This window comes from Dendrobates tinctorius, unplaced genomic scaffold (assembly GCF_039654945.1).
Source record: "Dendrobates tinctorius isolate UK_male_01 unplaced genomic scaffold, ASM3965494v1 ptg000145l, whole genome shotgun sequence".
NCBI classification, from domain to species: Eukaryota; Metazoa; Chordata; class Amphibia; order Anura; family Dendrobatidae; genus Dendrobates; species Dendrobates tinctorius.
Genome location: NW_027361812.1, coordinates 13,450,768 through 13,476,125, shown reverse-complemented (window position 1 = coordinate 13,476,125; position 25,358 = coordinate 13,450,768). Strand labels below are relative to the sequence as shown.

The 25,358-nt window shown below is 45.0% G+C and overlaps 1 protein-coding gene across 2 annotated transcripts in view; it reads left to right on the top strand.

Annotated features, from left to right (window-relative positions):
* The first annotated feature begins 21,363 nt into the window (after window positions 1-21,363).
* MAP3K12 (mitogen-activated protein kinase kinase kinase 12) overlaps window positions 21,364-25,358 on the top strand; it is a 189,517-nt gene continuing 185,522 nt past the window's right edge. For both annotated transcript variants that reach the window (XM_073546222.1, XM_073546220.1), the window contains exon 1: window positions 21,364-21,631. The gene's annotated coding sequence lies outside the window, so the exon portion shown is untranslated. The remainder of the gene's footprint in view (window positions 21,632-25,358) is intronic.

Below are 25,358 nucleotides of genomic sequence, written 5' to 3'. Positions count from 1 at the left end.
CAAGATACCCCATATGAGGGGGGTAGTATGATACCCCACATGAGGGAGGGCAGCATGATACCCCATGAGGGGGGCAGCATGAAACCCTATGAGGGGGGGCTGCATTATATTCTGAAGGGGGTACATTATATTCTTTGGGGGGGGCTGTATTATACCATATGAAGGAGGCTACATTGGAGAAAGAAAGATACTATAGCAACCTGGCTCCCGTTGCAGTGCTCACCTGAGCCTCGCGGTGCAGGACATATCATGATCCGCTCACATGGCCGACATCCCCAAGTCCAAGGTGATCCCCCGCTGGCTCCGCTCCGTACACCTCATAAACAAACGGCTCTGCTCCATACACCTCGTTCACAAGCGGCTCCACTTCGTACACATGTGGCTCTGCTCCGTACACCTCGCACACATGCGGCTCTGTTCCGTACACATCTCCGCTCCATACACCTCGTACACATGCGGCTCTGCTCCGTACACATCTCTGCTCCGTACACCTCGTACACACGCGGCTCCGCTCCGTACATCTCGTACACCCACGGCTCCACTCCGTACACCAAGTACACACGCGGCTCCGCTCCGTACACCTCGTACACATGGTTCCACTCCGTACACCTCGTACACACGCGACTCCACTCCGTACATCGAGTACACACGCGGCTTCGCTCCGTACACATGTGGCTCTGCTCCGTACACATCCCCGCTCCGTACACCTCATACACACGCAGCTCCGCTCCGTACACCTCGTACACATGCAGCTCCGCTCCGTACACCTTGTACACATACGGCTCCGCTCCGTACACCAAGTACACACGCGGCTCCGCTCCGTACACCTTGTACACACAAGCTCTGTATACCTTGTACACACACATCTCCGCTCTGTACACATCTCTGCTCTGTACACCTTTTACACACACAGCTCTGCTACATCCACCCTGTAAACCCCTCCTGACCCCACACATAAACTTCCCTCATTCAGCATCATGACAACCAGCACAGACAGCAGCGTCCTACATACACTGAGACCCCTGATCATGTGACCCCTGACTCCTCCCCTCCTGTGACCTCATCACAGGTCCTGTGCGCACTGAAGAGATGAACATCGCAGCAGCCGAGCGGCAGAGCAGGGAGATCGATTCTCCCTGCTCTGCTGCAGAATAGAACAGTTAATCACAGCTCGGGTGGGCCCCCTCAGAGTGCGGGGCCTGGGGCCACCGCCCCCTGTGCCCCCCCGGTAGCTACGCTACTGACAGGAAGAGTTACTTTATAGGAAACTGGTATCTTCTGGCAGGGAAGCAGTTAATAGCAGGAAGGCAGCCTAGTATTTTCCATCAGGGCAATGGTTAAACACAGGAGTAACTGACAAGTAAATGCAATTTGGTGTCTTCCAGCAGGACCATGGTTAATAGCAGTGATTAGGGATGTAAAAGCAATGAAGTATACTGTATATTTACTTGAAGAGATGAATTTCCTTCATTGCAGAGGCAAGGTGTGTACAGTTACGAGCAGTTGGTAACTAGCTTAGAACTTTGTGTAGACAACTCTTAAGTAACCTGGTCCAAGCCTGGGAAACTCTCTGGTTGTAGCATGGAAGTCAGGAATAACAGAGGATACACCTGGCTGGAGCTAAGCAAAGCGAAATAGACTAAAGTCTGACAACACGAGGCAACTGAAACAAAGGTACTTAACGCTCAACCACCCAACCACCACCAAACCTGAGTCTAAAAATCATGGGGTGATGATGATGCCAATTTTTGGCAAGTAAAGCAACAGACTTGGACACTAAATGCAATTTTCCCGTCAAGGTGCTGTGCTTAGTTTGAACAGTTATTTCGTATTGACAGACGCTCAGGCAATAATTCCTGAGGAAAAATAGTGTTTAAACTACACTGCTCAACATTGAAATTGCAATACCAAGAAGGAAAAGCCATGTAATTAATGAAACTCACAGCATTGATAGACATGTTAATAATATGCAAATTATTAAAACTGGAAACAATTTTTTTTAAAAATGGCAAATCCAAAGGGAGATGCCAGCAGTTGATCTTGATGATTTACATTCCAAGTGCATTCAGGGTGGCAGAACATTCCTCACGCAACCATTAATAACCTCATTGACAGCAGCTAAGGCATGTAAGTGTGGGACTCATACTCATAATATTGAATAAATCAAAGTGTTTTTAATTTTTTTGTTTCTATTTTCTCATCATTTGCACATCATTAACATGTTTATTGGTCCTGTAAGTTCCCTAATTCCACAACTCTTGGTGTAGCAATTTCAATGTTGAGGAGTGTAGGTCTCTTCCAGATAGAATACTTGTTGAATACCTCAGTGATTAGACAGTCTGGTACCCAGGAATAGACTGTCTAAAAATTCCTTTAAAGAAATAGTCTTCTAGGGTTACATTACCTAAAATCTCTGCACAGTTTTTTTTTAGAATAGATAACAATCATATAGATGTAACAAAGATTATCATGATTCGTAATGCATCTTCATGACTTGTAGCAGAAGTTTATATCCAAACAGATTAAACTAAAGTTGGCTGAACAGCATCCTAATGTAATGTGTATTGGGGGCCTACAGACACCCCCACCTCTATTAAAGGTGATGTCCTTGGAGATGAAGGTCGGGCAGTGATACATCAAGCCCCTATTCACATTAGAATCATGTAAGGCAAAACCTGACAAGTTTGGAAGGAATGGCAGACCATTCTGTAGTCAGGATAGATGATATTTGTGGTGAAAAGCCCCATCCTCATCCTTTTGTTCTCCCATGTCAAGCTGTCCTGGAGTATTCACACGTATGGCGGAGTTCTGAGACATAGCTGAGCAACCTAAGCACTCAACTTATGCTGAATAGTAGTGGTTTTTAATGCAGCCAAAAACCATTTCAGCCACAGATGGCCTTCTTCAGTTACAGCGATACTGGGGTTCGGGCATGTGATCCCAACCGGTGTAACCGGTGTATTAGAAAGAAAGAGCTGACAAGCGGTGGATACCTCGTCACAGCCTGACACGCTGGTACACCACCCTCCCGGGTCTTTCTAATATACCGTTTACACAGTTTGGGTTCACATACCCGAACCCCAATATCGCTGCAACTGAAGAAGGCCGCCTGTAGCCGAAACGTTTTTTGGCTGCATTAAAAACCACTACTATTCAGCATAAGTTGAGTGCCTAGTTTATTATATTTCTATGTACGGTGTGGGAACCTCCTAAGGCACCTATTCTAGTAGTGCACATGATATTTATTCACATAGTTCAGCAACCGACCAACATCTATAAGGTGTGTGGTCAGAAATAAAGCTGGTATATGCTGCTGTCTTTCTCTACTATTGTTCAGTGATACATTAAATACAACTTAAATTAGGAATAGCTGAAGATCTGGTTAACATACTGTAAGTCAGCACTATGTTCTCGTAAACCTCTCCGTGGCAGTATACGGCAATGTCTCTTCCAAGGTAAACTGTCGATAACACTTACTTTAGTGTGCATGGTCTGACAGGAGGACTAACAGTACAATTATTAACAGTTCACCAATGTATCATCATAGACAAATGCTGTCTTAATACTTGGGGAAATTATGGTAAGCATATTCACTGTCTTGGCTTGTAAACTATATGCCTTTATCTTAGTTACCGTAGACAAAGGAATAAGATGAAGGACTTCATATTCAGTGAGATAATGTGCAAAAATAAAAGTGAGTATACAGAACAACAAGACATGGTAAGACTTCCATAACTATAGAACGTACCTAAGATGATCATGAAATATATCAACCTGCAAGAAGACACTACTAAGTCAGATATATAAAGGTTTCCTGCTAATGAGATCGGTTTTGTATTAAATTGTTTATTAAAGCACCACTCCAGCGTTTTTTCTTATTGCAGCTGGAGAGGTACAGGTAACAAAATGTCACTGAACTTAGTATTATACTCACCACCCAACATCTTCAGTTCTTCCCAGCTTCGCTTCGGTCCCGCTCCACCATCTTGTGACCACAACTTCTGACTGACCGGAAATCAGACATAACAATCACTTGCTCTCAATGCAAGTCTATGAGAGCCAGAACGAGGCCTGAATGAGGCCAGAATGAGCCTATCATAGACTTACAATGAAAAGTGACCTCCGGTTCCAGTAAACCGGAGTGATCCGGCATGTCACAAACTGCTGGAGACTGATTGGAGCAGCGTCGATAACAGCAGAAGACAGCAGATGGTAAATATAAGGCCTCGTTCACACATTCAGTATTTGGTCAGTATTTTACATCAGTATTTGTAAGCCAAAACCAGGAGTGGAACTGTGAAGGGTTAATACTAAAATCAGAGTTGAAGTTTCGTTTTATCCATTCTCTGGAGGTTTCGTTTCTCTGGTTTTGTTGTTGCAAGATAAATTTTTGTAATTGGCATGGGCTGTCATGAAACCAGACTGTTCTCATCAGGTACAAAGATAAGGGAGGCGGGGGTGTAAAACTCTGAAGAATATGCCATTATACTACTTTCTACGCTATTTAGGTACGGACATATATGTAGTTTCCGGTTTTCTTGCAATATTATTGACTTATAAAGTGAAATGATGCTATTGGTACTTGAGAACCTTGCATAATTAAGCAAAAGATTATAAAAGATGTGACTAAAATAAAGGGGCTTAGTGATCTGCCTCGATCCTCCCGTACAGAGACCCCAGTCTCCGTGTGGTCATTTGAGTTGCTAGCAACACTGGAATAATTTGGAAATCACTGGCTCAACCGTGAAGGGTTAATTTAGCCCTCCCAAAATAGCTACCTCGACAGTGGTGCCCAACGTGGGGCCCCCGAACAGGGACGCCTCTGCTCCTGGAGGACAACAAGACAAAGGACCCTCGGAGCGGACACAGGTGCTGGAAAATTGGGACTGATCATGCCCCACAACCACGGTAAGTTGGCAGTTATACTGTTCAGACTGACCATTGGTGTGGTTTTCCTGTGCTTGTTGCTGCAAAGAGGATCTGAGGTTTGTCCCCGTGGTGGGGTGATTCATGGGTGGAATCATATAGAGGTTTAGTCCCGTTGGGGGCCCAGTGCTCGAACCGTACCTCATAAGGGACGGACACCCCGGATTGACCAGTGATTGTGACTCTCTTTATAGTCAAAATATCCTGAAATTCCCGATCATTATTAGTATTGGGCGTAGTTAGTGATCGAAGACTGGGTAGGATACGTAACTCAGGTATATATAGATAGATATATATAACCAGAGGTGTCTGGAGGGATAGTCTGAGACGCCCTCCTCCTTTCACTGAGTACCGCGAATTTTGGGCAATCCCAGAGGGGGATTATTGACCCTGTGGAACAAACGGAGACGGCTGCTCCAGTATTGTGCACAATTTGTCAGGATATTTAGCTCTAAAGGAGAGAATTATGTTTCTGTGGAAGAAAAAGAAAAGTTTGGAATTGTGTGAAGGATCAGATACTGTTAGTCTTATGATTCAAAGACGAGGAAAGAAATGTCAGGAATGCAGGAAAAATATTTTCGATTCTGGGATTTTCTAAGGGCGGGAGGTTGTAGCCTACGCTATGGGATGAAGGAGTTAAAAAATAAAATAAATAAATAAATAAAGGGAGGTTGACTGATGATGGATTACTTAAAGGCGCTGAGGAATTCCGTGGCTTGGCACATGAATTGTATAATGAAGGTTATGTGGAAATTGAACAGCAAGTGAATTCTGATACTGTTTCTGTTACTGCTATGTTGAAGAAGGAAAAATTGTCTATTATGACAGGGACTGGATGTATTGTGGTTCAAGCAAGTGACTGTGGTGTGAGAATGTGATTGATTAAGAAGGAATTAAGATTAATACCAATGTGTCAGGCAGTCGAATAGTTAAAAGTGATGATTTGAAACAAGAAGTTTCCCTGTTAGATGATAAGGTCCCTCCCCAGGAAATCAAGCCTCTCCTCCCGACTGTAAGCTCAGTGCCCCTTAACCCTAAGGCACCGATGTATCCTGGACTACCGAAACTCAGTATGCCCCCACCCTATGATCCTGCCGGGTGGATCTGTGCTGTATGTGTAGTTACTAATCCTCAGTGGAGAGAGGTCTGTTATAATTGTGGCACAAGAAGACCGGGTGTTGCAGCCCCCACCTTTCCTTTGTTGAATGCTGACGGTATCTATTATCAGCCACCGCTGCCAGCCTCAGTCCCCGCTATGCCTAATATTGCTAGTGGTTATGGGGATCCAAAGAAGAAAAAAAAAAGTTTTCAGAAGACTTTAACCCGCTCTGTTCAGCAGAGAGAGAGAGAGGGAAAAAAAAAGAGAGCAAACAGCAGCCTCCAGCCCCCACCGCAGCTGCGAGCAAACAGTGTGCCCTTCAGCCCACACAGCAAACTCTCGCCCCCTTCCTCAGACTTCAGCTAGTGGGAACCCTGCTCCTCAGCCCCTCCCTGCTAATTCTCGTTACTGCTCAGTTTGTAATCTCTCCCACATGTCCTGTAAATTTACTAGGGGTAGATTAATTATCACAGTTCCGCTCCAGAATACAATTCCAAGATGATGGTCAGATGTTTTTTTTTTGTTATAAAATCCCTATGTAGATGAAGACAGTGAGGAAATCTGTATTTTGCATGCCCTTCTCACGGTTATGATGGCCCTGATAGGCTCAGATCCACCCCCAATATTGCCAGAGGATCAATGACTCACCCCATACCTCTCAGAGATACCATCTAAACTCTGGTCAAAAGGGCCAAATGATATAGGGAAAATGCCTGTAGAACCAGTAAAAGTGTTTCTCAAACCTGGTGCCTAATCCTCATACTCTTTTGTCCCAAATACCCCAGGATGCTGCTTGGTTTACAGTTATTGATCTTACCAATGCCTTCTTTAGCATTCCGTTACACCCAGACTGCCAGTTTCTATTTGCATTCACTTAGCAGGAACGACAGTTAATATGGACAGTTATGCCACAAGGGGCCCAAAACAGTCCCAACCAATTTGAAAAAATATGAGCAGGTGTCTTTTGCCATTTCTGCCATTGTTAGCCTCCTTAAGTATCTGGCAGCACTGAACTGTCGGGTTTCGGTCTCGAGACTTCAGTTCTGCCTTGGTCAAGTGATATTCTTAGGTCACTGTCTCCTTCAGGGTGCCAGACACCTCGCAGAAGAAAGAAAAATAGCTGTCAGCTCCCTTCCTTTCCCAAAAGATGAAACTGAACTCCAGCGTTTTCTTGGACTATGCACTTATTGTTGTCAGTGGATACCGGATGCATCCCGCATAATTCAACCCCTTTACAACGCCTTGAAAGACGGTATAATGACCTATAAGGGAAGATGGCAGTGATGAGGATTACCTCCAACATGATTGTTCCCAACTTCTGACTGAAAAACAGCTACTCCACCAAATGTCAGTGAGAATCCACTCCCAAATCCTGATCTGGTGTTATACACGGATTGTTCAAGATATGCTGAGGAGTTTGGTAGATTCCACACGGGATACGCTGTTACCACAGAGGACACTGTAGTGAACGCAGCTGCGCTCCCGCCCTCACAGTCAGCACAAGAAGCAGAACTCCAGGCTCTGTCTACTGCATGTACTTTGGCCAAGAACAGACGGGCTAATATATACACGGACTCACGGTATGCATTTGTTATTGTTCACGATTTTGGGGCTCTATGGGCCAATCGAGGGTTTATTACTACTGCTGGAACCCCAGTGAAAAATGCTGAAGCTGTTAAAACCCTCATGGACTCGATCAAATTACCTACTCAGGTGGCTATTATCAAAGTTAAGGCGCACGGTCCTAGGAACAGTCCATAGACTGTTAGCAACGCATTTGCGGATATGCAAGCAAAAGCCGCCGCTCTTTTACCCGTTGAACCAACCATACCAACTATGGTGACCACACGCTCTCAGCGTAAACAGTTACAAGAAGCATTGACCGTACAAGAACCTGATGATCTTCAACAGACTGAAGTTTTCTGTCGAACCCTGCGAGACCGCTTAATGACAATGCAGAGAATGTCTCCAAAGGAAGAGGTGAAGCAATGGAAGACTGATGGGGCACGAATGGATAATGGTTTCTGGAAAAAGGACCGACTTGTGTGTCTCCCTAAGCGGATGTACCCTGCTATTGCCACATAGGCACATGGGCCTACATATCGAGGAAAGAATCAGGCCCTCGCACTGGTGCAAAAATTCTACTGGGCCCCGGTTCTCCAGTTGTCCAGAAGCATTCCCTGTTACCAACATGACTGCAAAAACCACAGCAAAGAAACTGGTGATGGAAGTGATATGCAGATATGGGGTTCCAGAAGTTGTTGAAAGTGATCAAGGTCCGGCCTTTTCTTCCCATGTGTAACAAGAAGTTCCGACAATGCTTGGATCCACTGTAGCCCTCCATACTCCATACCACCCACAATCCAGTGGGAAAGTTGAGAGGTTGAATGGCACACTGAAGGGACAATTGACCAAAATGATGCAGGAGACTACGGCTCCATGGCCAGAGCTCCTACCCATTGTACTATACCACATCCGTACTACCCCTACTGTAAAATATGGCCTGTCCCCATATGAGATATTGTTTGGTACTAGGCCCCCAGTTGCAAATTTCCAGCCCCAGCAGTTATCAGAAGAAACTGACCGTGTTGTTCAATATGTTATTCTGCTTAGTAAAAATCTTGCTAACACCTATGTTCTAGTTTTCTTTTCTTTTCCAGATTCAGCAGAAACCGACACCTGTCATAACCTGAAGCCTGGTGATTTGGTAGTCGTGAAGAGGCATGTCAGGAAGCACGGACTAGAACCCTTGTATAACGGTCCCTATCAAGTTCTCCTCATCACCCAACAAGCCAATAGCAAATGAAGGGACATAATGTTTTGGTTTTTCGCATTTTCCATATTATTATTGGTAGAAGTTAAAGTTAGAAGATATTCAAAGACTCAGATCAATACAATAAAGACAATGATCGTAATAAGGACACCTTCTCCTTTCTCAATCCAGCCAATTGGTTCAAGGGAATTGGGGGCTGGATAGCTGGGATCTTACAAAGCTTGTTACACATTGCTGCCTGCATCCTTGTTGTATATGTGATACTAAAACTTGTGCTTTGGTGTATTTCTGTATGTATTAGGAAAGTCTGCACAAAGACAGCTAATGATGATACCAAAGGTGTCGTTGCCCCTGCTCTTCTCTGCACCGATCTCAAAAGGCTACTTGATGAAGATGTTGAAGCCAAGCACATGGCTACCTACAAAAGATTCCCACCACGTCATCAAAAATTGTTATTCGTGAACTGCAGTATACAGGGGGGACGGGTGCGCCGCGACAGCCATGACTGATAACATGGCATCAGTCATGTGAAGACCAGTACCCCTCAAGCTGTTAGCTTGGGATAGCACCTCTGATGCTGCATATGTGTTGAAAAATTTATCTAGGGGTGAATGTGAAGGGTTAATACTAAAATCAGAGATGAAGTTTCGTTTTATCCATTCTCTGGAGGTTTCGTTTTTCCGTTTTTGTTGTTGTAAGATAAATTTTTGTAATTGGCATGGGCTGTCATGAAACCAGACTGTTCTCATCAGGTACAAAGATAAGGGAGGCGGGGGTGTAAAACTCTGAAGAATATGCCATTATACTACTTTCCACGCTATTTAGGTACGGACATATATGTAGTTTCCGGTTTTCTTGCAATATTATTGGCTTATAAAGTGACATGATGCTATTGGTACTTGAGAACCTTGCATAATTAAGCAAAAGATTATAAAAGATGTGACTAAAATAAAGGGGCTTAGTGATCTGCCTTGATCCTCCCGTACAGAGACCCCAGTCTCCGTGTGGTCATTTGAGTTGCTAGCAACACTGGAATAATATGGAAATCACTGGCTCAACCGTGAAGGGTTAATTTAGCCCTCCCAAAATAGCTACCTCGACAGAACAATCAGAGGAAAAGTATAATAGAAACACGTCACCACTTCTGGATTTATCACCCACTCCTGGTTTTATCTTATAAATACTGATGTAAAATACTGACCAAATACTGATAGTGTGAATGTGGCCTAGAGAGCACTCCTGCATCCTAATTAACAATGCTCATCTGGTGGCTCCAGGTGCACAGTGCCTTCACAGAGGTGGGCTCTGGCACACACCTAACAGAGTCATAGAAAACAAATATAACTGGTGTAAATATGCTATCCCTGTGATGACAGACAAGTGTACCTCCTCATATCATTACATCTTAGACTGGGAACTGCATCTACCTCTATGGCCGGGGTCACACTTGCGAATGCAGTACGAAAAACTTGCCTGAGTCTCTCGCCTCAATACCTGAGTCTCTCGCCGGCGGTTCGGACCAGAGCGTTCAGCTGCATAAAAAGACATACAGCCGCACACTCCGGTCCCGAGTGCCGGCGGTAGTGCCGGGTATTGAGGCGAGAGAGTCGCCTCAGAGTCGCAAGTTTCTCCCATTGCACTCACAAGTTTGACCCCAGCCTAAGACAGGGCTTAACATAATGCTGTCAATTTGCATGGAAGTTCCACTAAATACTGGGCAGGAATGCTATATATTTACTGTATGAGATGGGACAACCTCTTTTAACACTAAAAGGCATCGAGCAGCTTGTAATGTATATAAATAAATGCATTCTGCAAAAACAAACAGAATTGTTTATTAAAACAAGTGCAAACATGGAAAAATTATAATTTTATTATTTTCACACTGGCCACTGAGGCTATTTTTGACTCATTACTCCTGTTCTTTACAGAAGACTTTTCAGCATTCTCAGTATCATCACAGACAGGATTACAATGACAGATAACACTTCTATACACAGCTTACAAAAACCAAACATAATGTCACAGCTCTCTCTCCTCACTCTCCCTTCACAATGACCTTTGCACACGTTCATTAGATGCTTTAATATAAAAGACAGGGTGTGTGTCAGTCTACTGCGGCTAATGTACATGTGTATTTTCTGGAAGTATAAGAAGGATTAGTCTACAATAGTCACAGAGATAGAAAAAAAATTAAAAACAGCTTTGCAAAAAAAAATTTAAAGGGGTTCTTAAAAAGTATAATAAAATCTTCCTCGTCATATAATTCAAACTGCAATCACATCCTAATCATGTGTCAGGATAGGTTGCAGTCTGAAGAAACACAGCTTTTGAGACATGCATCCAGGGCGGCCATCTGGACATTGCTGCCATTGCTGCTGTATGGGGCCCAGTGAGCAGAAGCAGAGAGGGGTGCTTGGACTGGCTGAGACACGCTGCACTGCCTGTGCTGAGGCAGGAAACTACTTACATTGAAAAAGGAAAAAAGGAAAAAACAGCTCACCTGGTGCAGCATGTGGTGTGAGGAAGCACGGAACTCGAGTAGTCGTCACATGCACACATGAAAAAACTAAAGATGATTCAGCTTCCAAAAATAGTCCATAATTTATTATTATTATTTATTTATATAGCGCCATTAATTCCATGGTGCTGTACATGAGAAGGGGTTACATACAAAGTTATAAATATCGTTAACAGTAAACAAATTTACAATGACAGACTGGTACAGAGGGGAGGGGACCCTGTCCTTTGTGGACTTACATTCTATGGGATAGTGAGGAAGAGACAGAAGGTCGGGGGTGCAGCAACTCTGGTGATTTTGAGGCGGCAGCTCGGGCGATGGTGAGGCAGCAGAATGGTTATTGCAGATTGTAAGCTTTCCTGAAAAGATGGGTTTTCAGGTTCCGTTTGAAGGATCCGTGGGTGGTGGATAATCGGACGTGTTGAGGCAAGGAATTTCAGAGGATAGGGGATATTCGGGAGAAATCTTGGAGGCGGTTGTGTGAGGAACGAATAAGTGTGGAGGAGAGTAGGAAGTCTTGGGAGGATCGAAGATTACGTGAGGGAAGATATTTGGAGATTAGTTCAGAGATATAGGGAGGGGAAAGGTTGTGGATGGCTTTGTAGGTCAGTGTTAGTAGTTTGAACTGGATTCGTTGGTGAATTGGGAGCCAATGGAGGGATTTGCAGAGGGGAGAGACGGGAGTAGTCAGGCAGCAGATTTGAGGACAGACTGAAGTGGTGCAAGAGAGTTAGCAGTAAGGCCACAGAGGAGAGTGTTGCAGTAGTCAAGGCGGGAGATAATGAGGGCATGTACAAGAGTTTTAGTAGATTGAGGGCTTAGGAAGGGACAGATTTTGGAAATATTTTTGAGTTGGAGGTGACAGGAGGTGGCAAGAGTTTGGACGTGTGGTTTGAAGGACAGGGCAGAGTCAAGAGTTACTCCAAGGCAGCGGATTTCAGGTGCGGGAGAGAGCGTGATGCCGTTTACCATAATAGATAGATCGGGTAGGGAAGATACGTGAGATGGAGGAAAGATAATGAGTTCAGTTTTGTCTACATTGAGTTTTAGGAAGTGAGAGGTGAAAAAGGAGGATATGGTTGATAGACACACCGGGATTCTGGACAGCAGAGTTGACATCTGGGCCAGAGATGTAGATCTGAGTGTCGTCCGCATACAGGTGGTACTGGTTCATGTGACTTTATGAGTTGTCCTAGGCCAAGAGTATAGATGGAAAAAAGTAGGGGTCCCAGGACAGAGCCTTGGGGTACTCTAACAGAGAGAGGGCGGGATGAGGAGGTAGTGTGGGAGTGGGAAATGCTGAATGTGCGGTCGGAAAAGTATGAGGCAATCCAGGACAGGGCAAGGTCTTTGATGCCAAGGGAAGAAAGAATCTGTAGTAGTAGACAGTGGTCGACTGTGTCGAAGGTAGAGGACAGGTCGAGAAGGAGGAGGATGGAGAACTGTCTGTTAGCTTTGGCTGTGAGTAGTCATTAGTAATTTTGGTCAGGGCAGTTTCAGTAGAGTGGAGGGGGCGGAAGCCAGATTGGAGGATGTCAAGGAGGGAGTTAGATGAGAGGTGGGAGGAAAGTTGAGCATGGACATGCTGTTCAAGGAGTTCGATTATAAAATCGAATACAGAATAATGAAATTCACATGGGTATGAGTAGCAGCAATGTGTTTCAAAACGCATTGCTGCTACTCATGCCCATGTGAATTTCATCATGCTGTATTCGATTTTAAAATTCAATAATAAATTTTGGGCTGTTTTAGGAAGCTGGATCATCTTTCCTTTTTTCAACTACTTACGTTGTATGGCCGCAGCAGAAGTGGTCAGCCGCATCTGAAATCAGTGACGCCAGACAATTTCAGCCCGCCTTCTGTTCCTATGCTGCCGGCATGCCCCTGGCCCTTGCGGCACAATATGTGCAGTAGTTGAGGGCCCAAAATTGATGAGGTGCGCTTTCCCACCCACTCATCCGTACAACCTTCCATTCCCCACTCCAACTTCTATTTGATCACCAACTGGTCCACCCACTCACTACTCTTCTTGTGCCCCCCTCCATTCTCATGCATTGTTAAGTTGGAGGCCATCTCTGTTTACTGCCTGTCTGCAAATTACTAAGTACTACCAAGTTCAACCCTACTGACTACTGCCTGCCTGCCTGCAATAAGGTACGGGGATATTGAAGTAACCTAATACTTAACCCCTATTCACAACACATGGGATAATTATTAGGGCCAGTTCACATGGCCGATCTTCAAGCAGAAGTTTGGCTCAGACAGCCATGCCGACAATCTGCTGAATATCCATGGCGGCTGCTTCCTTCATGCCTCATTTTCATCTCTATAGGATAGGAGACAGCGGTGAGGATTTCGGAAGAGTGGGTTTCAATTAGTTTTAAAAATGTATGCGACTCATTCTCTTAAAGAAAAATAGATAACATTAAACCTAAAAAGAGTATTGGATATTTTAAGAAATGTTTCTAGGTTAGAGTAGAGTAGGTCTCTGCCAAAAGAGTCTCTTTGTCATGGTGGCAGCTTAAAAAATCTTTTGGCCAAAGCAAAAACTGATGGCTATGTAAGTGATATGGTGATCGATGGGAGCTGTTAATGTGTAATTGGTGAGGATGTGGTGCAGAAGTGGAATTTTTCCAATAGAGGCCAGTGGGACTGTGGAAGGTTTGAGGGGTGTAGGTGAAACTGGGATAGAGGTGGAGCTGGGGTGGAGGTGGGGTGAAGCCTGGGTGGTGTCTCACAGGTCTGAGAATTTTGCCAGTATGGGCCCTGAAATTCCTGATAGCAGTCTTGCAAGTATCTCAACTGACATACCTCAGTGAGCTGCCTGAGAAGAGCTGTGATATGAGAGGAAATTATTTTCTCCTCAGATGACTGAGCACAAAGGATTTTTTTCTCCAGCCTCAGTTTTCCATGCTCAGCCAAGAATTATATTTAATTTATTCTCCTGACACAGCTCTTCTCTGGCGGCTCCGGTATATGTGCTTACAGCTCCTCTGTCAGTTGACATATACGTCTAGAACTGTGATTCTTCAAACTACAACCCATCTTGACACGTGATTAAGATGGGCTGCCGTTTGAATTATGTGACAGGGGCCATTTTATCACATTCTTGGAGAACCCCTTTAACATAAAACCCTGATTTTAAACCCTAGGTAATTTTCTGATGGCACATTCCCTTTAAAACATAGCATTAGTTTCTTGTGTTATCCTAAATAGAGGACTACCAACAATCTCATATTTTACAAAACCTCATTCCATGGCCCTATGTATAAACTTACATCCTATGCTATCTATGTATATAGCCTATGCTAGTAAACCTTATATTCAGTCAGACACTTTAGAAATGTAACAATTACGGCTTAGTGATCGTTTTAGTATTTTCGAAACATCTACCCTTTGTAAATTAAATTACTAGCTATGAATTGTGTGCGTTCGGCTGAGAACTTCCTTTAATGACTCACACCGCTAATCAGTGTAATCTCAATAACAATGTTCATTTTTCCCCTATGCGGCTGGAATCTGATTTACCATTCACCCCCTGCAGGTGGTTACAATACTAATTAAGTTTTGTGTAAACAGATCGCACAGATTATAGCATTACATTTGTGATACAAGTGTAGGGTCTGAATGAAGCATCCACGGGTAAGTTAGGAGCTTTATTACTATTTTGCATCAGCTATAAATATCGCTAGTATTAGTCTAGGTCATGTTCCTTGAGGTTTCGGCTCATTTCTGACTGACAGACAGCGGGGGTCTGCCATCCTCTCTTAATGTTGGGCTCATCTGCCTTCAAATCACTCAGACCATTAACGTAGTTTTCTGCTCAGATCAAGTTACAAATAGCTAAAACCTTTGGGGCATTGCAACCTAACCCTCACTTCTAGATTCCTGGCCGCTGAAAACCATCACTTAGGCTGGTTTCACATTAGCGCATTTTCAGCGCGCGCACGGCCGGGGGTAGCTCCGCCCCCGAGCCGGCTCTCTGCCCGGCGTGCCCGCCCCTTGCTTGTAGCGCCGCCTACTAGCGGACAGCGGCGCCTGCGATCGGCGCACCCTATCTTTAGCATAGGGTGCGCCGATCGTGCGCAGGCCGTGCGCTAGTTGCGCTTTGACCTGCGCTGCTCACTTTTGACGGTGCGCCGTGCGCGCCAAAATCAAACTTTTCGGATTTTGGCGCGCACGGCGCACCGTCAAAAGTGCGCAGCGCAGGTCAAAGCGGAACTAGCGCACGGCCTGCGCACGATCTGCGCACCCTATGCTAAAGATAGGGTGCGCCGATCGCAGGCGCCGCTGTCCGCTAGTAGGCGGCGCTACAAGCAAGGGGCGGGCACGCCGGGCAGAGAGCCGGCTCGGGGGCGGAGCTACCCCCGGCCGTGCGTGCGTTGAAAATGCGCTAATGTGAAACCGGCCTTACTGGTGAGTTTTCATTTAACCCTCAAAGGGAATTTGCGATTACGCAACTAAATTTTTTCTTCTTCTATACTGAAAAGTTAAATAATTGTCAATACATTTTCTATATACAAATGTTTTCAAGACCTTCCTGTTATTAAAGGGGTTATCTGTGACTTTAACATTAATGGCATATCCTTAGGAAAGGTCATCAATGTCTGATTGTTGGGGGCGACACCCAGCACCCCTCTTGATCAGCTGTTCCAGGTGTCGACAGCGACCAGAACTGCTCTGTTACAAAGCTGCGCAGCTCTGTCAATGGAACAGTCACCATAGCTGCGTACTGCACATACACCCCCTATTGATTTGAACAGTGGCTGGATGTGCAGTACCTGTCTGCGGCCACTATACAGTTGATGGTGCTATACTGAGCAGTTTCGGCTTCTGTCGATACGAGGAACAGCAGAAAGACGGAGTAAAGGTACTGTCACACTTAGCGATGTACCAGCGATCCCGACCAGCGATATGACGTGGTCAGGATCGCTGCGCATCGCTAAGTGGTCGCTAGTGAGCTGCCACACAGGCAGATCTCACCAGCGACATCGCAGGGGACGGGGGTCGCTACTTATCTGTCACACTAGGTGATCCTGACGTCCTCCCGCCCGGCTCCACGCGTCGCTCGTCGTCACAGCAGGAAGCGCCGCAGGAAGCTGACGACGAGAAACGGCCCAGGACGTTCTCGCGCGATCCGCGATAACCAGCGGGGGAGCGGGTTGTAGGTAAGTATCACACACAGCGATATCGCTAGCAATATCGCTATAACGTCACAAGTTATAGCGATATTGCTAGCGATATCGCTTAGTGTGACAGGCCCTTTACTGGGTGTTGAACCCCCACTGATCAGACATTGATGACCTGTGTCCTAAGAAAAGGCCATCAATGTTAAAGTCCCAGATAACTCCTTTAATAAGAACCTTCATTTTTTACCTCCACTGAATAAGGATGTGTCCCAGGCATGTATTGATCACAGTTATAGCGAATATGTCAATCTTATAACCAGTCAGGTACAGTGGGTACGGAAAGTATTCAGACCCCTTTACATTTTTCACTCTTTGTTTCATTGCAGCCATTTGGTAAATTCAAAAAAGTTCATTTTTTTCTCATTAATGTACACTCTGCACCCCGTCTTGACTGAAAGAAACAGAAATGTAGACATTTTTGCAAATTTATTACAAAAGAAAAACTGAAATATCACATGGTCATAAGTATTCAGACCCTTTGCTTAGTATTGAGTAGAAGAACCCTTTTGTACTAGTACAGCCATGAGTCTTCTTGGGAATGATGCAACAAGATTTTCACACATGGATTTGCAGATTCTCTGCCATTCTTCATTGCAGATCCTCTCCAGTTCATTGTTGGATGGTGAACGTTGGTGGACAGCCATTTTCAGGTCTCTCCAGAGATGCTCAATTGGGTTTAGGTCAGGGCTCTGGCTGGGCCAGTCAAGAATGGTCACAGAGTTGTTCTGTAGCCACTCCTTTGTTAATTTAGCTGTGTGCTTAGGGCCATTGTCTTTCTGGAAGGTGAACCTTTGGCCAAGTCTGAGGTCCAGAGCACTCTGGAAGAGGTTTTCATCCAGGATATCTCTGTACTTGCCGCATTCTTGTTTCCTTCAATTGCAACCAGTCGTCCTGTCCCTGCAGTTGAAAAACACCCCCATAGCATGATGCTACCACCACCATGTTTCACTGTTGGGATTGTATTGGGCAGGTGATGAGCAGTGCCTGGTTTTCTCCACACATACCGCTTAGAATTATCACCAAAAAGTTCTATCTTCGTCTCATGAGACCAGAGAATCTTATTTCTCAAAGTCTGGGAGTCCTTCATGTGTTTTTTTTAGGAAACTCTATGCGGGCTTTCATATGTCTTGCACTGAGGAGAGGCTTCTGTTGGGCCACTCTGCCATAAAGGCCCAACTGGTGGAGGGCTGCAGTGATAGATGACTTTGTGGAACGTTCTCCCATCTACCTACTGCATCTCTGGAGCTCAGCAGCCACAGTGATCTTGGGGTTCTTCTTTGCCTCTCTCACCAAGGCTCTTCTCCCACGATTGCTCAGTTTGGCTGGACACCCAGGTCTAGGAAGACTTCTGGTGGTCCCAAACTTCTTCCATTTAAGGATTATGGAGGCCACTGTGCTCTTAGAAACCTTGAGTACTGCAGAAATTCTTTTGTAACCTTGGCCAGATCTGTGCCTTGCCACAATTCTGTGAGCTGTGAGGTCTTAAGGGGCCTTTACGCTAGTGATATCGCTAAAGCGTCACTGATTTTGTGACGCAGCAGCGATATCGCTAGCGATATCGCTATGTGTGATACTTACCTCCGACCGGCTCCTCCGCTGTCTGTCGCTGATCGCGCGAGATCGTGCAGCTCCATTTCTCGTCGGGCGTTTCAGGCTGGGCTTCCTGCTGGCGCCGACGAGCGATGCGTGAACGCGGGCGGGAGGACGTCAGGATCGCCGCGTCTGAAAGGTAAGTAACAACCGCTGCTGCATCGCTACATCGCTGTGAGATCTGCCTGTGTGGCAGCTCACTAGCGACCATTTAGCGATGCACCAGCGACCCTGACCGGGTCGTATCGTTGTCGGGATCGCTGGTGCATCGCTAAATGTAAAGGGACCTTTATATAGACAGGTGTGCGCCTTTACAAACCAAGTCCTATCAGTTTACTTAAACACAGCTGGACTCCAATGAAGGAGTAGAACCGTCTCACAGAGGATCACAAGGAAATGGACAGCATGTGACTTCAATATCAGTATCTGAGCAAAGGGTCTGAATACTTATGACCATGTGATATTTCAGTTTTTCTTTTTTAATAAATTTGCAAACATTTTTACATTTCTGCTTATTTTCAGTCAAGATGGGGTGCAGAGTGTACATTAATGAGAAATAAATGAACTTTTTTGAATTTACCAAACGGCTGCAATGAAACAAAGAGTGAAAAATGTAAAGGGGTCTGAATACTTTTCGTACCCACTGTATTCATGCAGATCGTCCCTAGTGTGTCCATCATGTGACAGGCGCAGATTTGTATCTATTCTGAGTAAACAAGAAAAGTTTCTACTAAATGACAGCAAGCAGAGAACTGGGAGAAACTGAATGGATACAGTAGGTTTGTTAGAAAGTTATAAAACCGCTACTGAGACAAGAAGGAATAACATTTATTTGCTAAAACTGAATTGCTACTTTTGTTCATGTGTTTTTAAATACATTTTATAAATACATTTCTTTCCATTACTTTAATGTATAAACCTATTTCAGGAGTTGTCAATGTATAAACGTCAGCATTCACAGCTCTGCAGTCACATAGACTGAGTGCCGAGTTGTACCTGAATGCAGACAACCAATTTAAACAATTTTGCCACATCGTACGTGCAAATCTCCAGTCTTAATAAATTGGAGCCAAAGGCTTTTTTTTTTTAATGAGATGGCCTTATTAGAAAGGTCTCAAAGGGCATAAGTCAAACAGTTACCATTCATAGGTTCATCACATAAGACTACATGGAAACCTGTGGCTACATGACACAAGATCACAATGTCCTGTTGGCACAAGTCACTGTGTGGCTCTATATTAAATTCAATCTATCACTAGGTAGAGAGCAGAATAATGTAGAGACAGAGACCCTGATTCTAGTGATGTGCCACTTAATGGGCTGATTGCTGTTGGTTTGAGAAAAATCACTGTTTTATCTGCAGGAGATTATCACTACAGGATACTATGGGAAGGAGGATGTGTGCTGGGTATATGGGCAGGGAGGGGGGATTCATTTCTGTCATGTGCTCTCTGCTCCTTTCTGGGGGAGCTTATGGCTGGGAGCTTATGTTCCTGGGGATGCTAGATTTCTCCCACCCGGTCAGTGTCTGCTGAGGTGTGGAATGGGAAAACTGTTGCTCATAGCAACCAATCACAGCTTAGCTTCTTTTAAACAGCTCTGGTGAAATGCAAGATGCAAGATGCTTAGTGATTGGCTGCAAGGAAAACTGTTGATTATAGCAACCAATCACAGCTCAGCTTCTTTTAAACAGCTCTGGTGAAATGAAAGATGCTAAGTGATTGGTTGCAAGGAAAACTGTTGCTGATAGCAACCAATCACAGCTCAGCTTCTTTTAAACAGCTCTGGTGAAATGAAAGATGCTTCGTGATTGGTTGGTGATATACACATACATACACACATACATTCAATTTCATATATATATATAGATAATTCTCGGGCTTGTCTTCAGTCCGGCCCTCATGGTGCCGGCTGCACCTGCTCAGTAGCATCTATCGGCGATCCGATAGATGCTACTGCCTGTGCCATCTTGGTGAAGGCAAATTTTCTTTTCCTCTAGCAAAATGGGACCAGCAGTGGTGCCTGCGCAGTAGCATCTCTCGTGTTCCGAATTATGCTACTGCACAGGTACAGCCAGCGCCAATTTGAGAAAGATTTTTTTTTTCTAAAGAAATTAATGTCACTAAATAAGATAAAAAATATGGATATTATAGATCCGATCGTGCTACAGCGCGGGCGACACCGCCAGCGCCTGCATGATTACTGAATTTTTTTTTTCAAAACAATAAGATATACAGTATGTAACATAGGGGGCAGGTCAGTGAGGGATCGGTGACCTGTCAGAAGCACATACAGATGCATATGTAATCAGAGCACCACATAAAGACCACAGGCTGTCCAGGATCATGAGCATATCATTAACCGAAAACTACAAATACAGATTACTGTAATCAGCAACCACAGATTTTATTGTAATCAGTATAACGGCATCGACCTGACACTGTCTATAGGTCACTGTGCACAATCCTGCTGACAGGTTCCCTTTAAGATTTTTTCCTTAGTGTTGGAGCCCAGTCCTCATGGACCTTCTCTCCCTGACTGCATTGTGCCAAGTGTAACCTTTGGTGCAGGAGGGATAATACTATGGGGTGTTTTTCAGGGGTCGGCCTCTGCCCTCTAGTTCCAGTGAAGGTAAATCTTAATGCTTCAGCATAGAAGACATTTTGGACAATTGTAGCTTCCACTTTGTGGGAACAGTGTGGGGAAGACCCTTTTCTGGTCCAGCATGACTGTGTCCCAGTGCACATAGCAAGGTCCATAAAGACATGGTTGGGGGAGTTTGGCGAGTAAGAACTTTACTGGCTGCACAGATCCCAGATCTGAACCCCATCTAACACTTTTGGAATGAATTTGAAATTTTAAACTTCCCACAGACACAGTCCAAATCTTGTAGTCAACTTCTCAGAAGATCGGGAGCTGTTTTAGCTACAAAATATAGACCAACTCCATATTAATGCCTATGGGTTTAGAACGTGATGACATTTATAGATGTAATGTGAAGGTGTCCCAAAACTTTTGTCCATATAGTGAACGTGAACTTCATTTCGGAGAGAAATCCTATAGACTTTACCAAGCGGCCAACACGCGGAGCTGGTAGCTATTCGCACTCGTGGTGCTGCTGTCCTTGGTGCTGAACAGGGTTAAGCGTCAGCCAGTGTGGTACTGAGCTCAGGGCGTGACTGACCTCCATAGGGATGCGATGTAAAATAGGAGGATCCTCATCATTGACCCTCCTCTCCCTCCATCAACGCAAGATTCAGCCTCCTACACTCACCCACCCCCAAAGCATCAGAGCAGTGCACCATTGGGCTCTGTCAGTCTTTTCAAGGGGGAGAATTAAAGGGTCTCTGGGCTCATCATCCCCATCCCCCTTTTACTTTACTCAAGTCCCCTATCTCCCAGAGACTACAATTAGCCAGATGGGGACTATGCAGAAGCTGTGACAGGAGGCCCTGGGGACTGTAGACTCCTGCACTATTGTGTAAGGCGAGGAGAAGACCAGGAAGACATCGCTGTAGACTGCTGTGATTAAGGTAACCCTTAATGATCTGACGATGTATCTTGCAAAATGCAATAGCGTATCTTGTGTAGGTATAATGTGCATCCATGTACCCAGTGTCTCTGCCTGCTCCTGTCATCGTGCCCTCAATTATAGGCAATATGTACCATTTAAAGGCTGCTTGGATGCAGATTTGGCTGCTTTTCATCTCATTTCATATATATATTATGTCTTCACGTGCAGAATCCAAGGGCATTGTGCGTTTTCTTTGAGGTTTTGCAAATAGGCCTTTTCCCCAATGATGACTGTGTATGTCTGCTGTAGGAACAGACAGATTGTGCAGCCTCATACTCACTGACATGGGCGCACAATGCCAGGATCAACGTGTACACACATCTGATATTGGCAGCGATTAAGATATAGGAGTGGAAAAAAAAAAGAGAAGGAGCTTTATGATCCATTAAATATATGCGAGATAATCCACAGAATAAAGCGTTACATCTCGACGACTAATGGAGTATAATGTCCACGATCCAGATAGTCATCAGAGCCAGGTACATAGAGAGATACAACAAAATGGACTCAAGCTTTGGAGAGATGCACCAAAATGGAAGGACAGCAGCCTTAAAGAGAACAGATGGGCTGGAGGGTGGATGGCAGAAGGATGCATGACAATTTCACAGATATTCTATGCAGAAGTCTTCCAAAATGAGCTTTTTATGCACGCATCAATGTAAATGAAGACAGAAAGACAGATGATGGGAAAATAGTTACAAACCAGGGCTCAGATGTTACTGGTTTTAGTCTGTTATAGCAACATAATGCACACAAGAGATGTTACAGGGTTAAAAAGTAAAACTTGTCGGTCATCTAATTATTAACTATTTAATATATGCATTGAATTTCTAGCTGTACATCTTGCCTATATTTTTAGTTCAGGCTGTTATTCCGCATTGAGGCAGGAAGGGGCAGTAGAGGCTCAGTCTAGAACAGGGGGGTGTGGTATCCCAGGAGTTGTACATTCGGCATATCTATTATTACACTCACATTTCTATACCTCCCTGTATTTGTAAGGATATGGACATGCTGCCCATGTTGCCCTTTGAAGAGAAGAGTATTGCTGTAATGTGTATTGTGACATGCATTATTCATGATAGATGGTGGTTTGTCTGATAGTAAGGACAGTTATGGTTAACGGTTGGGACTGCCTCAGAATGGGAGAGGCTAAGGTGAAGGGTCAGGAAGAAAGATAGGGCCCAGTGTGCAATAGAAACAGACCTAAGGTCTGACTAGTCAGCAGAGCTGCGTGACGTGGGTGTCCCTCACATGGGTGGAGACTCAGGTAACAGATAGCGAGATCCATAATAGAGTAAGCGTTGTGTTGTGGTGAACACACAGCAACTTGAGGGCAGAAGCAGGTAAGCCTGGAAGAAGTAGATAGACCATGTGTGAAGATGCTTCATATTGTAAAGGAAACTTTCATGAAGTTATGCACTCGATAAGTATTGTACATAGTTCCCGCCAAGTTACTGTTCAGTAAAAAACTATTTATTGTTGGCTGTGATCTCCCTCATTAAACTTTATATCATCTGGTCCTGGCAAGCCAAAGTCACTGGTATCAAGCGACCTGCAAGGGCGTAGTGCCCCTCGTAGACAAAGCCCAGATGCCCAGCCACGACTATCTTCATATAGCTTGTTGGGGCATGGAAGAAGAGTACTTCACCCAAGGCTGCCTCACCACACCACTTTAAATTTGACGTAGACGGCAGGATCGAGTCTTACACCAGGAGGAACGAAGGGATGCAGGGAAGACTTCAGTTACATGGAGGATGGCGACCATTACGCGGTTTAAGATGGAGTCAAGTACGAACTTTAAAATGGCTGTTAGTGGCGCAGGACCACTAAAAGGTCCTGCCCATCGTGGGCGTGTGTCGATGTGGACTGTCTTGCCCCGTTCCTGCTCTGAAGACAACTGCCGTTCTGTTATGTTAGTGTTATGCATTTTTTGCATTTAATGTGTATGTATATAATCTTTATATACTGTGATATAACAATGGGTAGAATAGTGGGGTTTATGCGGAACCCCTTACTAGTGTGCAGGAATAAGTGTTTTACAGATAAAGGGGGAAAGGTTATTAGTAATATTCTGTAAGGATAGAAAATAGATAAACAATAGTTAATGATAAAGGGGAAGCACGTCCTGATTGAAGCAAGTCGGTAATAGATGAAAAGATAAGCAAGTTCACTGTTGAGGTCAAGTGCAGTGGGCTGCTAGGGCCAACATGGACATATTGCTCGGGGCAGTGTTTTGCCATATAACTCTTCCATGCGGATCTGTCGGTTGGGTCCCGGACCTTGAGACTGGCGTCAAAGCCATCGGACACATCACTCCTGCAGGACTGCATGGAAAGATAGACACGGATTGTCTATAGCGGAATGTCATGAAATCGGGGTGCACTGCCCTTGGCGGAAAGGAGTCCCTAGAGTTAGTGAAGACAAAAGGAAAAGGGATCCTCCATACAGAACAAGTGGTAGGGATGAAGTTAGGTCTGGTACCTGAGGAAAAGACTGTAACCTGTTGTGCCCAATCCCACATTCTCCACTGTAATAACCATGAAATATTAAGTAAATGTTTGACTGTTGAAAAGCACTTGATGTCGCCTGGATTGTGTGCAACGGTCCTGGAAGATGGAAGCCCGGAGCCAGTGGAGGCGTATGGTCCAGAAGTGAGTGTGATGCACCCCACACCTGACATCACACTGGGACACGATTTTTCTGTAGGTTGCCAGAGCATGCAGGAGCAGCAGCTCTTTCACAAGTACCTCACTCGAGCACTCTACACGTATAGAAGACACGAAAAACCATGAAGAATTGTCTAGCCCTCCAGAGGTTTTGCCTACCAAGAGGAGTTTCTTATTTTAAAATGCCAGCCTGCAGTACGAGGTGTCCACCTAAGTAGGGCAAAGTGGAAGCAGAAGGCCAGACCAATGAAACATGATGAAGGAAAACGGGCGGTGGTGACAAAGAAATGTGGAATGGTCAGCTCACGGAGACCCTACCCAGTGAAAGGCGGGGCAATGACATGGGACACTGAGCATCGAAGAGGCCTGCACCATTTGTTTTTGGAGAGTCAAGTGAACAGTATTGTGAAGTAATAACGTGGGAAGTTATGATGATGAGTGAAGGAATCGGACTAGTGCAGGTGCACTAGCTGATGGAGATGGTGGAACAGGAGCTGGAGGAGACCATCATGAAAGGGGTGATCGATTGTCTAGGTGGCAGACCACTGGTGTCACGTGGACAAACAGCATCGTCGATGGAGATGGCCTCCGTCTGTGATGGCAGTGTAGCCTTATCAGAGGAGGAGATAAGGCTCACTGCGCCCATTACCAGAAGACCAGAAGTGGGGCTGGAGCTAGAGGTCGGGGAGTCAGAAGCTGGAAGAGCTCGAGTTCTGCTAGTTGCACCTCATGTTCAGAAAAGTTTAAGGTTTCTGAGAACTATGATCCAGTGAATCTGTAATCCATGTATCTGAGACTCCTCCACACTGCTAGCCACAGGCTGAACTTGTTGCCTTCCCCTTAGTTTTTCTGCACTCATTGCTCATTCCCCTTGCTGGATTGCAGTGGCTGAAGTGTCCTACAAACTCAGTTAAGGACTTAGCCCAATCCAGGATGGATGTCCCCCCCTAATGGACTGTGTTCCTGTCTTGTGGACAGCTGTGAGTTAATGGACTGTGTGTCATAATTGCTTAGGCTACC